Source organism: Crocodylus siamensis, chromosome 6, assembly GCF_052110815.1.
Source record: "Crocodylus siamensis isolate JL-2025a chromosome 6, ASM5211081v1, whole genome shotgun sequence".
Taxonomy (NCBI): domain Eukaryota; kingdom Metazoa; phylum Chordata; order Crocodylia; family Crocodylidae; genus Crocodylus; species Crocodylus siamensis.
The window spans coordinates 72346656-72359931 of record NC_143400.1 but is presented as its reverse complement, the minus strand read 5'-3'; the positions used below and the strand labels follow the sequence as shown (position 1 = coordinate 72359931).

Here is a 13276-nt window from a genome sequence, read left to right as displayed (position 1 = left end):
ACATGTCTAAATCCTGTTAATGAGATGTAGTTAGCCGGGTTAGTCTGAAGTGAAGTAGAAGATGGGGCCTGTCCTCTCACAGCATCTGAAGAAGCAAGCTACAGGTCACAAAAGCTTGTGCTACACACATGCATACACACGTTGGTTAGTCTATAAAGTACAAATCTACCCTGCCTTATACTTAACTCTTTCTAATGTCAATACAAGTTTTAAAAGAGAAAGCTCTGTAAAATCAAGGTTTCTATAGAATAGACCTCATTTTAGAACATGGTTCCTCTTTCTTTTGAAAATATCCAGAATTTTTCTTCTAATCCTGCACAAAAAAAAGTTAGGGGAAAATTTCATTCCCTTTGGAGCCTAAATGGCAGTTTTTCAAGTCATGTACCTTTTTTGGTTCTGTCTCTGAACTGTGGGCTTGTAAGTATGTGTGTATAGTAGTTTAATTATGCTCAATAGGCACACACACACACACATAACCAGAAAAAATATGCAGAGGAAGAAGGCCTGAAAACATTTAAGCTCCAGTAACTAAAGAGTTACAGCATTGGCCCAGAAAGCTGAAGATGGGTCCTAGGATGCCGTTTGCCCAGAGGGGGCTTGAAACTGCATCTCTCTGATTTTTTTTTCATTTAAAAACTGGAAACTGATCATCCTGGTGAATTTGTATATTTTCATCAAAATAGTTTCACTAAAACATTTTGACCAGATTCAGTTTTTATGATTGCCATAGGAGATGGACAGATGGTGACCAAATAAATGTCTAAATGGGATTGAATAGCTCCACACATGACATGGACATGCCTGAAGTAATGCTGACACAATGTATCAGAGGACTGGGGTTGGGAATCAGAATAAACAACATTTTATGGATTTATAGTTATGTCTTAGGCCAGGGGTGGGCAAGCTCTGGCCCATGGGCTGGACCCGGCCAGCGGTGGACTCCATTTCCCAGCAGCCCCTGCCCATGTGGCTGGAGCTGGTTTACATGGAGACCACAGCAGCAGCCATGCTATGATAGCATGAGGCCGGGGTTTCCATGGAGACTGGTCCCAGCAGTGCTAGCAGACAGCAGCAACACCAGCCTCTTCCTGGTGGGGGACTGAGGGATGCTAAGGGGGGGCTGTGCTGCAGGCAGGAGCAGGGCGGGCTCAGCTGCTGCCATCTGATGGCTGTGCGACTGAAAGGGGTGGCTACGGGGGACTACGGGGAATTTGGGGGTGGCTTTAGCCCCCCAAACCTCCTAGCACCACCCCTGCTGGCTGGGTGCACAGCAGGGAGGGGAGCTGCTCTGAAGCCTGACTGGGAGAGGTCACAGCATGGTCCAGAGTCCAGGCAGAGCTACGATCTGCAGGCTGCATGCTCCAGGCAGCGGCATGCAGGCAGTAGATCATGGCTCGGCCCTGGCTCTGGACCATGCTGTCCGCTGCAAGGAGCCAGGACAGAGCCTCGGTCTGCTGCCTGCACATCCCTGCCCAGGGCATGCACAATGCAGATCACAGCTCTGCCCTAGTTCTGGACCATGCTGCAAGATCCCAGCTGGACTCTGGAGCAGCTCCATGCTCTGCCGAGTGCCCTGCCAGTGCGGCTGGAGCCAGTCTCCACAGAAACGCCAGTGTTGTGCTATCACAGTGCAGCTGCTGCTGAGGTCTCAATGGAAACCAGCTCCAGCCATGCAGACAGGGGCTGCCAGGAAATGGAATCCAGCCACCAGCTGCATCCACCATTTTACCGACCTGTGTCTTAGGCCTTTGTTACACCTTACGCTGTGAGCCACACAAATGTTGATCAGTGTTAATGCTAGCTTGAGTTTGGACCAGTGACAGGTTTAGGCCAGCAGGGACTTGGAGGACTGAAAAGTCAGGATCCCTCCCCACCACTTCCAGGCTTCCTCCCTGGGGATTCCCTGGTTCCCCTCCCCCTCCAAGGGGCTCTCCCCACCCCACATTCCTCCTCTATCTCTCTCCACCACTTAGGTGTAACTATCCATTCTGTCTGTCCCAAAGGACCAGGTAAGGAAGTGTTAACCTGCCTGCCCAAGCCCTTCTGATGGGCTGCTGCTCTTCTCTGGACAAAGCACACCCAGGTGGCAGCAACAGTGATGGCAGCAGCCAGGCAGGTGGGTTAATGTTTCCTTGCCTGCTCCTCCAGGACAGACAATGTGGACAGTCACAAGTAAAGGGAGGGGAAGAAGCAAGGAGAGCAGTTGGAAGGAATCTCTGGGGAGTAGGAAGGGGGAAGTGGGCCCAATCCAGGCCAGTAGGTGGGGGAGGGGGGTCTTGTGGGATATTTACACTAAGTTGCATCTTAAAGTGAATACACCTTAGTGTAAAATAAGCTGTGTAACATAGGTCAGAGACAGTCCTGCCCTGGAGTTGCCTACCTTTGAGCCACATATGGAGTGCTTAAAATTACTGTCAGGTGTTAATGCGTGGAAAATCCAGGTGTTAAGAGCTGAAGGAGCCACCCAAAATTACTCTGTAACAAGGACCCGGTTTGAAGGTTTCCCACTGACTACTGGCTAAATTTCCAGATACTATTTTCATTATGCAATGTTGATAACATTTACAAATGTAAATAGGTTATAAGCAATTGCATGCACAGTTCTAGATATAGATATATTCTTATCTATTTTATATACATAAATGTAGAAACCATGTTAAGGCTTTTTAGGAATGTGGTCCTATGAATCTAACTAAAAAAATATGACCTTACTAATGACTAGATGGGTGATCTTTCCTAACATAACAATAGGGTGTCTTTACACATGCTTCATGGTGGCAGGGGGAGTGTTTTAATTAGAGCAGCTCTTGACCCCATAGCATCTTGTATATTCATTGTTTGATGAGCTTTAATTAAATCACCCCCACTGCCATTTTGGTATGCAGGGATGCTGAATACATGTGACACCACAGCTGCTGGAGCATTCTAATTAGAATGCTTCAGCAGACTGGATTAGCTCCAATGTGTTCTAATTAGAATGCATCAGAGCAGACATCAAGCATGTGTATAGGTGCCCATAATGACTATTTTCAAATATGAGGAATGCAAGTGATTTTAAATACTTTATAGGTTTTGGGTTTTTTTTTTTAAATCAAACTAATAGAGTCATTAGAATACTTATTAAAATATATAATTCTAGGGACTTGTAAAATAAAATGAATAAAATATTATATTAAAGTTACTGATATCCAAGAACCAGAGAGTTCTATACAGTATTATTTATATTTAAACTTCAAAACCTAAGTCTTAATTTAAACAGTTTTAATGACATTTACAGACTGTTCTAAGACTTTTAGATTTCATGCTCTTTGAAATGAAAATATAATTTTAGTTATTTAACAGGGTAGCATATCTTGGGAACTCTACTCTCTTTCATGAAGTTTCTAGTTTAAAAGATAAAACTACTTTAATTACTCAATAGCAAAACTACAGATCTGAATATCATGTTACTTGGGAATATTTAGAAATAATTATTAATTTTGAAACTTTTGCCCTTGGCACCAAATATTTTTTCATTGATCAAGTAAACTGTTTGATCAAGCCAAATGCATCATTTTACAGTGACTTAATCTGAAATATTTTTTTCTGCTTTAGCATATTATTACTTATTATCCAAATGCCAGGCATGAGAAACTGTCCAAAATGATACCATATTCTGCTCAAACTTTTATCTAACCCCAATATTTTTGCATGGTGTTTACCCTGTTTTAAATTTCTAAAGTTTCCCACATTCCAAGTGTTTGCTGTATTTTAGCCTTGCTTTTTATTATAAAACACTTTTAGCAAGACTTAAAAGTCCAAGATAAAATATGAAAAGTGCCTACACTGACTGATATAGCCTTCTGTCTAAAAAGCTACGTTTTAAACTTTGGCATTGCATGCTGATATAAAAACAAATATGGCCATGAAAAGTTCAATAGTATCTCAAACACACACATACACACACTCATGCATGCACATGCTGGCATGGACACATGTAAATATGTTTCATGCAACAGAAATGCACAGAATTTGTGAGGGGGGTTTACCTTCCAGCACACATAGAAAGAGAGCAAAAATCTATTCCAAACCAATTCAAGGCTGCTATTTGGCTCTTGAGTTTTCATTTTCTACACAGAAGTAAGCCCTGAACATTTTTAATTTTTAATTTGAACTGCAAAAGAACTATCCATTGAAATGCAATGAACATTCACAAGCTTAGGGTTGAGCATTTACTTAAGCACCCTGGTGACTCGAAGAATTCAGTGGTTCCACATCCACTGTCCACACCCATAAGTATTAGCCATTCCTTTCCATGCCCCCTGCTAAACTGGTTTATATGGAGCAAATGAAGACACTAGGTTTGCTTCTTACTCCTAGTCCCTATGGGCACATCTACACATGTTGCTATGGTAATGTGTTACTGAGCCATGATTTAGTAGTTCCAAAAGGAAATACTAAATAATGGTGCAGTAATAGGCCATACTGCGCCACATCCACAATGCATGGTTATTTTTAACAGCAACTTTACCATAACGGCACACTATACCAGAGATGCTGTCACCATAGTGCATTGCTATGGCAACATAGCGCCAGGTGTAAATGCACCCTCTGTGTAGCAGATGTACACTTGCCAGACTTCCATGTAATGGAAACAACAATTCTTTCATGTCTATCCTGACATTTACTGCACAGTTAATTATTCAACAGTGCAGTAAACATCTCGTGTAGATGCGCCTAGTTTATCTATTGACTGTGACTCATAACCACATCTTATTTTCTGACACCAGGTCTGTGAATGGCTACATGGCATCTACATTTTCACATTTCATATCGAAGTTGTGACTGCTGACCCAGAACACAGTGCAAGGATGGTCAATTGTGCTGACTCATCTCTTGAATTCATTTTAAGGTCTGCGAGGCTGCTGGCAGATTACATGTTTTCGCTTCAGAAACTATTCAAATTATTATTATTTAGATTTATATCCTGCCCTACCAACCCAAAAAAGACTCAGGGCAATTTAAAGTGATCTTCCTTAATTCTGATTTAGTTAAAATGTGCTTATTAAACAGACAGATCCATTATAAGAACATAACGACTGATGAGTACAAAAGTAAAGAAAATGAAGGAATTGTAAGGAATGCTTTTTAAGACAATTACAAGACAGAAAACAATATTCTTATGATCTAATCATTTGAAGCAATAGACATTGCTATTTACAACTGAACCTTTTCCAAAACCTGTCTAAACACAGAAGGTACAGATATTGAAATTAATTCAGGTTTCAAAACAGTGCACTAAGCTTCTGTAAAACCCTAAGTGGTTTATTTCAGTTGAACTTATTCTGCTACCTGATTAATTGAAATTGAAATAAGCAACTCTTACAATGAAATAAACACTGACACACAAACAGTTTATACACAAACATGCCTGCAGTTAAACAAATACAAGTCTGTGTGCTGATAAGGCCTAACTTCCTGCTTAACAGTCCACTTTATTTTCCTTGAAATTCACTTATTATCTGAACAGAAAGAAGCAAATAACTCTGGTCTGCAGTTCAGTACAGCAGAGGATATAATATAGCATTCCAGAAGAGACATTAGGGTTAAAAGATCACCGTGATGTTCAAATTGCAAAATGTCAAGAAAGACATTTCTTTTATTTTCCTTTCTTATTTAGGTCTTGCTCCAGTAGCCCATACACATTTAGATAGCATTCTTCCTTCAGCTGTTCGATTAATTCCAATAAAACTGGTGAAGGAGTAAGGCATACTTATGTAAGAGCCGCTGGATTATATCATTAATAGTTTGTTCTTTTTTGAGTACTTTTTTTAGTATCTCATACATCTGCAGAAGCCATGCAGGAGTTTCAGACAAAAAGAAACATGCCTGAGTTCAAGAAGCTCTTCTGCTTTCCCTTTGGTCATCTGCCTGTGAAAGATAAAGGCAAGTGGAAATAAAAAAGAAACCAAAAAAAAAAAATCCATGACAGTGTATTTTTCAATGAATAACTGTTGGTGCCTCTCCTTTCAGCTACTTTGTGCTTTTCTTCTTTAAACAGTTGTTGGAAGTCACTGCCACAAACCCAAGCGTCATCCTTCTAGGGAGCAGCACGCAGGAATTTTACCATATAGTAAACAAAGTTTCGGTAGCTCTCCAACATTACTACACTTAGAAAAGAGCAGGTAAGAGGAAAATCTTCATTCTTAACTGGTGTAAAACTGAAGTAACTCTAGATCCAGGTTCATACCAGTTTAAGTGAATTGTGAATCTAGCCCTCAGCCAATCAATATAAAGTCCAATTTGTAGAACATATACACAGTAATAGCCAAATGTTGTCCCCAATGCCCAGTAAAAGCAGTATTAATTAAGCAATAGTTTTAAAAACATAGATTATTTTGTGGGGATATTTGGTCTGATTAAACATTTAAATGCTCTCTGCATCCCAATTTGTATTGGTGATAATTAGTGTTTTGGCCATTTAGCCCAGCAATACAGATGTGTTCTCTCCAGAACGTGTTTAGTGCTTTGTTCAGCTGATTTTTACATGCCCCTGGTAATGATCTGCCACCACTATCACTGCAGTTAACCACAACCACTGTCCTACTTACATTCCATTTCGACTCCCCTCCTGCCCCAGTGGGGTACAGGAGATACACTCTGACTTCTTAGTTTTTCTGTTCTCATATCCTCACCAGAGAATTTCACCATTATGTTGTCCATTATCAAATTACATCTTCCTGCCATTACAGATTCTTTGGTATAAAGTGCCCCCCTCCATCTCTTGTTCCCTTTAACTCTCTCTTGTATAAAATGAAACAGTATGAAAAGCTTCCCATTGCATTGTTATGCCCACTGGGTTATAATCTCAGGCATTAATTTTAGCTCCTCATATTTATTCTATGAAGTCCTTGCACTTGTGAACAGGGAGTTCAGTGCATTAACAAGATATTTTTCTATATCAGAACAACTTCTGTCTCATTCCATATATCAAAAGTATGGCAGATTGTTTATATTATGCAAAAAGTTCCAACTCTATCCTGTTCCCTGCTGGTGTAAAGATACTCTAAGCTACCCGTTTTGAATTCAAACGATAGGTTCCTTTTTAAAAAACAGATACCCCCTAAACAAATAGTCTCCTCTCTTCATACTTATCCCCAAAACACAAAAACCCATTCTCTTTGGTATCACGTGTCTATCATCTGATGTGCAGTACTAGTAAGTTTTTGCATCTTTGTTGCCAGTTTTTATAGGGAAATTGTTATGGTATTCATTACATGCTAGAGCCCATTCAATGTTAACACAAGGATTGCAAATGCCTTCATCTGTTTTATCAGGAGACCTGATTTTCCTAATCTGCTTTGAATGTTTTAGCAGGATAAACCATGAAAACAAAAGATATGTTTCTTAGGTGTTTCATTTGTATGAAATATTCTAGTAGCAACTTGTATAATGACTGTGCAACTTGAAGAACAAAACCTCTTCAAAATTATCTTTAAACTTCCAAGCATTAATGACCACCTGTTCTCAGGATATTTATTGAGATAAACAGAATCCTTCCTTTTAGAAGAGATCACAGGTCAGCAGTGGCCTTCAAATGTGACAGTATCCTAAACATAAAATGGGATAGATAAAATGATCAGAATGGTTTAACTAGTGCAAATATAGAAGTAATATAGCAGTGGTATAGCTGAAAAATTCCTGGCAAACATTTCTTAATTTGATATTGTTTAAATTTAAATTTAGCTATTATCTTAATTAGTCACTTGCCCTTCTTTGAAGTACCTAAAAATGATAAGAAGCAGTAAGTCTCTTGATACCAAAAATCAAGAAAGGGAACATACAAGTACACATGGTAATTTTTAGTTAGAAAAATTGTTCCAACACTTTTATTATAAACCTTCATCTCAAGGATTTCTTACTTATAAAAGGAATTTCCGAACCAGAGTTAAACTAAATATTCAAGATCCAGAAATAATGTGATCAATTGATATTTAAAGGATATGATGTTAGAATTAGGACAATAACAAAATAGAAATTTAATGACTTTGGGTCCCAATTTGTGCTTGTGCAATCCACTCGATTAAAAAACACAACTTGCAAACGAGTAAATACAGAGTCTGGGTATGAACAGTATTTTTTCCGTCTGTCAACTGCCAGCCATACTTCAAACAATGCATAAATAATATATAAGAATAATAGATTTATGTATTTTAACTCTTTTTCATAATCTGTTATTGTATACTTTTAAAGTAGCTATAGAACACGTGGTAATTAAAGTGATTAAAACTAATTTTAAAGTTGATCAAAGCTAATTCTTACCCAACTGAAAACACCTATAAAAAAAGAAATCTGAGAGAAAAGTGAGGGAAATCCTGGTACTTGAGTTATTTAAAACAGAGTTAAATAGAAGATTAGAGAATATCCTGTGTAAGCCAATCCTACATAGATAAGGGATGGTTAGGATATTACCTAAGATTTTACCTTTACAAATTTCTCTCATTTCCAGGAGAAAAATTCCTTCCTCAGTCCTACTGGAAGTCAGTTGACTCATTTAAGTAAATTTGCAAAAAATAGTCTGACAGATTATCAATGATCGGTGAACAGATGTTGAATGACTATTGAGAGTGCTCTGAATACATATTTTTAGTTTTATGTTGGGTTTTGACATCCATCCAGTGCTCTGAAAGTCTGACCCATGAAGCAATGAATTGATGGTTTACTCATAAGTCTATCCACTTGGACCAAACCCTACTCAACAGCCTTGAAGAAGGCAAAAAAGGTTGATTTAGAAGTATATCTAGAAGGTAACAAATCTGTTGATATATCTCATCAAGAGACAAATACTTAGGACAACTTAAATAGTAAATAGTCAATACACAAAGTTCACGTTTTCATGTATTACAGACAAGTTAGATGTATTCATGGGCAAATCCAGAATTTAGAAAAGGGGACGTTCTTATGGCGAGATGCATAATCACATATAAAACAACACATTTTTCTTCAGTTAAAAATAAACTAGAAGTTTTACTAATACACTAAGGGCCTAGGAGTATATTATTCAGTTTGAGATGGCAGCAAAACCAAACATAACTTTATCAGAATGGATTTTAAAAAACACCATTAAGCAGGGCTATGAAATGAGAGCTTCATTACCAGGAGCAGCTAACAGACCACAGAACTGTAGAATGAAGGATAGCTTGACTGGGAAAAGTAAAGACCATTAAAAAGAGAGGGTTGTTAACACCTGTGGAATCAAGAATTTAGATGGGATTAAGTACATTATGATGAGTCATGAAGTCAATCGACTCCCTAAATACTGCCTGACTAGAAATGCTGCTGCCACTATGAGGCAGTTGGTTTTAAACTTTGGGTGAAACAGGAATCAAAAGACGTTAGACAAAGAATATTATCATGATATTTGCATATGCTTAACTGAATGGTTTCTGAAACCACAAGTGTTGAGAGGATTGTGCGTTACACTGTGACTAAATGGAGGCATGGCATTTTCATATTGCAATCCTGAAAATAAGTACACTTCCAGATGGCAGAGGATAAATGACAGTACCCAAAAAGACTGAATACTCTGAAATGTTACTCAGTCTTTTAGTTCAGGCAATTAAAGAGTAAGCATACCAGTAAACAGTTGCAAATAGCCTGGTAGCAGCTGTAGCAATACAGTTTAGTGGGTATTATGAAAAAAAGTCTGTAAAATTGAAAACTATTGTTAGTAACAAACGTTATTCGCAATGTTGGGCTCTGGTGCCTGAAGCAAAAAGTGCACAGTGGGAAAATCACTGATAATACAATTGTTTTGTCATGTTTTCAGCCTAGGGAAGGAATTGGCTTGACCACATTTTATCATTGATAGCTACATCTGTGTTGTCTGTGTAATGAGAATTGTGTCAAGATCAATTGAGGATTCAGATGAAGAAAATGGATTGAAGTAGCGGGGTGGCAAAATGTGCTGAGAGCAATATATTTAAATTTAGAATTGCCAAAGTTAGACAGGGTTGGGAGGCGTTTCAGGGGGGCTTGGGACCACTCTGAGTAGTTGGTCAGCACAAAGGCACCTGTACTTTGTTTTAGTTAATTTTTCTTTGCGGATTTCCACTCCGCTTTCCTTCCAGGCACCTTCCCCAAATTTCAGAAATTCTTTATAAAAGACCCATCAAGAAACATGAGCATATATACAGTTCTTTCACTGAAGTGGCCCTCACATCTTCCCATACTATCTTCTCCCCACGTTTCTGGGATCCTTTTAACCAGCTCCCTGGTATTTTAAATCATCTGTCCATACCTACAGCAGTGTACAAAAGTGTGAATGCACAAATAACAGTGTTACATAGCTGAGCACTAACCTTGCTTTTCTTGAGTCTCCAAAACTTGCACTCTATTATCACTTTATTATTGTGATAGAACTGCATCAAGGGTTGGGACTCTATTTTTCTAAACAACTTCCAATACACATAATAAAGATACTGCACTTGATCCAAAGAAACTCCATGGGACTTTGAGGTGCTCAAAAAGAAGTAGGACCAGGCCCTCAAGGAAACATATACACTGAGCCTGGTCCTGTTTATAACATCTCAGGAAAATGACCTCCATGTCATTGTAGACAGCTGCATTCTTCAGAACAGACTTAGATTTTTCTCTTTTCCAGTTAGCTTTGTTTCTTTTTCCAAGAAGAGATAAATGAGGATGAATTATCTTAAATTATATTCCTTATAATATGGAATTACTGGCCCTTGGTGCTGATTTGCTGAGAGTGAGGTGTCAAGCTCATTTCATAAAAAATAATTTAAACACATTTTAGTCATTACAGATTCTATCATGTATAATACACAAAGTCCAAAATTTATTTTAGAGTCATGAATGGATTTTTTCAAAGTAGTCAGCTACAGTACCTAGTGGCAGGAAAGTTTCTGTTTACAGCTCCTTAAGTATATGAAGTACTATAAAGACAACTAAAGCTATTCACAGAGCCACAGGCTTAGTGACCACAGCTAATGCTGCTGAGCAGAGTCAGTTCTTATTTCATCAATCTTATTCAGAAAAATGCTGACTGTGACACATGACCATAATGGTTGTCTACTTACAGACCAAGCTGTTTTCTTCTCCCACTAAACTATATTTCCATACCTAAGAACTGCAAATAACATAGATGGAGTTTTGGGTTCTTATTATCATCTCCAGATCTGTTTGGTATTTGTAGAGTTTGTTGCTCAGGGTGTGCCGATATGATTTTTTTACACTGCATTTGTTTTTAAAGTTACTTAGCACTATAAGATACACGTTCATTTTGTTGCAAAAGCTTTCTAAAGCAGCTTTTACATTCATAGGTCAAAGAGAGGGTGAGGCTTGTCTAGTGGTTACAGTGCCTGGTTTCAATTCCCAACCACATAAAGTTTACTGCTCTGCTACAGATGTTTTGTGCGATGGTGGAGAAATCATATAGTTGCTCTCTGCCCTGGTTCTCCTATCTGCAAAACCAAGACAATAGCATTTTCCCACTTCAAAGGGTGATAAATACTTTAATGATTGTGAGGATATAGCCCTTAAGTTAGTTACATAGGCTACTTTTGGGATGTGTGGATGAGAGACACTTAGCCAAAATAGTTCCTGGATCCTGTTAATGCACCTGTCACACTTAACAGTCTTTGAAAGGATGGAGCTAGTGTCTTGTAACAAGGATGCTGGATAGACAGAATGAGTGGTGATCAACTCCAGCTGCATTAGGATTGTCTGCAATAAGGCATGTCATTGTTTTTAAGTGTAACAATCAACCTAGCAGCTATGTGGAGGCTAGGACAAATCATGTGTGGCATCGTATCCAGTAAGCAGGCTCATGTCAACTAACTTACTCATCACTATTTAGACCTAATTGAATTTTGAAATGTAAGCAAGCCCTTGGGAGGGCTTGAGCTGCTGTCAACATGACAGGCCCCTACATGACTTTATACATCCCAAAGGCAAAGATCAACAGAACTTTCTCATGCAGGTTGGGAGCTCCTTTAACCATTCTCCACACATGCTTCACTTGCTCTTACCATTAATTATCTGAGACAACACTTTTCTCAATAGAAAGTGAATCCCAGAACAAACATCTGGGATATTTAGCAAGATTCTGTGGAAACATGTAGTGAATTATCATATACAAAGAAAAGCACAGAGATTTTTTTTCCTAGAATCATCTAAATGAAATGAGCTCAGCAGTCCCTAGAGCCCCATTCCCTCTCATAATTAGTCAAAACAAAGTTCAAATAGAAATATGTGGAATGTAAATAACTTTCTACAAAACAGCTGATACCTATTCATGAGGCAAAGTCTAAAAGTGACTTGGTTCAACACATGTGGCAAATCTCTCTCAGAATCCAAACTTTTCCAGTGATTAAGAAATTCAGTGTCAAACTTATCGCACTGACAAAACACATGCATTTGTAAAATCTGTAGCATTCTAGCTACCCATGATTTTACCACTTGTAATGTTTCTTTTTTCTTCCTTTTTTTTTTTTTTTTTTTTTGAGGAAAAAAATCAAGAAGTTATCTTCCTAGGAAGTTATTTAATCCATGAGATTAAAATATTTTTTTGTACCCAAACCACGAGGAGTTTTTTTAACAGTTTTTTTAACAGTGTGATAGAACTAAGATTGACCATGGCTCTTGCCTGAGTTGGTAAGGAGAGTTGGAGGTGTAGCAAGATGTCGCTGTAATGCCCCCTGGTGACCACAAAACCCTTGCCCTGCTCAAGCTCTGGGGTGCCCTCCCCTTTTCACTCTTCCTGCCACACCTTGATGAAAGGGAGGCTGCCTAGGAGCCTAGAGCAAGCCTCAATTTTTCTAGCCACCAGCAGATCTTTCTCAGACCCCCCAGTCTCAGTTCTCCCCCTCTCAGCGTAAGTTGGTCATCCTGACCCAACCACGCTGCCCCAGGTCACCTGTAGACTTAAGGGCTGTTATGTGTCTCCATCCACCCCTTACATCTTGCCAATAACTTGCAGGTGTTACTGTGCAATCCTTCCCTTGTTGGGGCCATCACCTTCTCAGCATCCATTCCTTTTCTTTTGCTGGACCCCCTAGCTCCAGTTCACTGAGCTTCTGGGTCCCAGCCCCTGTCTCTTCTACTTGGATCCTGAGCCCCCTGGCTCTGATGCCAGTCCTTCTCAGGCACTTCTGGCCTAGTCCTTGCCCTGCTATGGGCACTGAGCCTGCTCTGGCTCTGTTCGCCTGGCCCCCTGACTCCATCTCCACCCTGCTCTGGGCACTGAGCCTACATTGTCCCTGTCCCTGTCCCTGTC

At 39.2% G+C, this 13276-nt stretch overlaps 1 long non-coding RNA gene across 1 annotated transcript in view; it reads right to left on the bottom strand.

Annotated features, from left to right (window-relative positions):
• The window catches only part of LOC149862997 (uncharacterized), a 63421-nt gene that overhangs the window by 11944 nt on the left and 38201 nt on the right, over nucleotides 1-13276 (bottom strand). Inside the window, exon 2 of the long non-coding RNA XR_016443093.1 lies at nucleotides 5869-5910. This is a non-coding gene — a long non-coding RNA (uncharacterized LOC149862997). The remainder of the gene's footprint in view (nucleotides 1-5868; nucleotides 5911-13276) is intronic.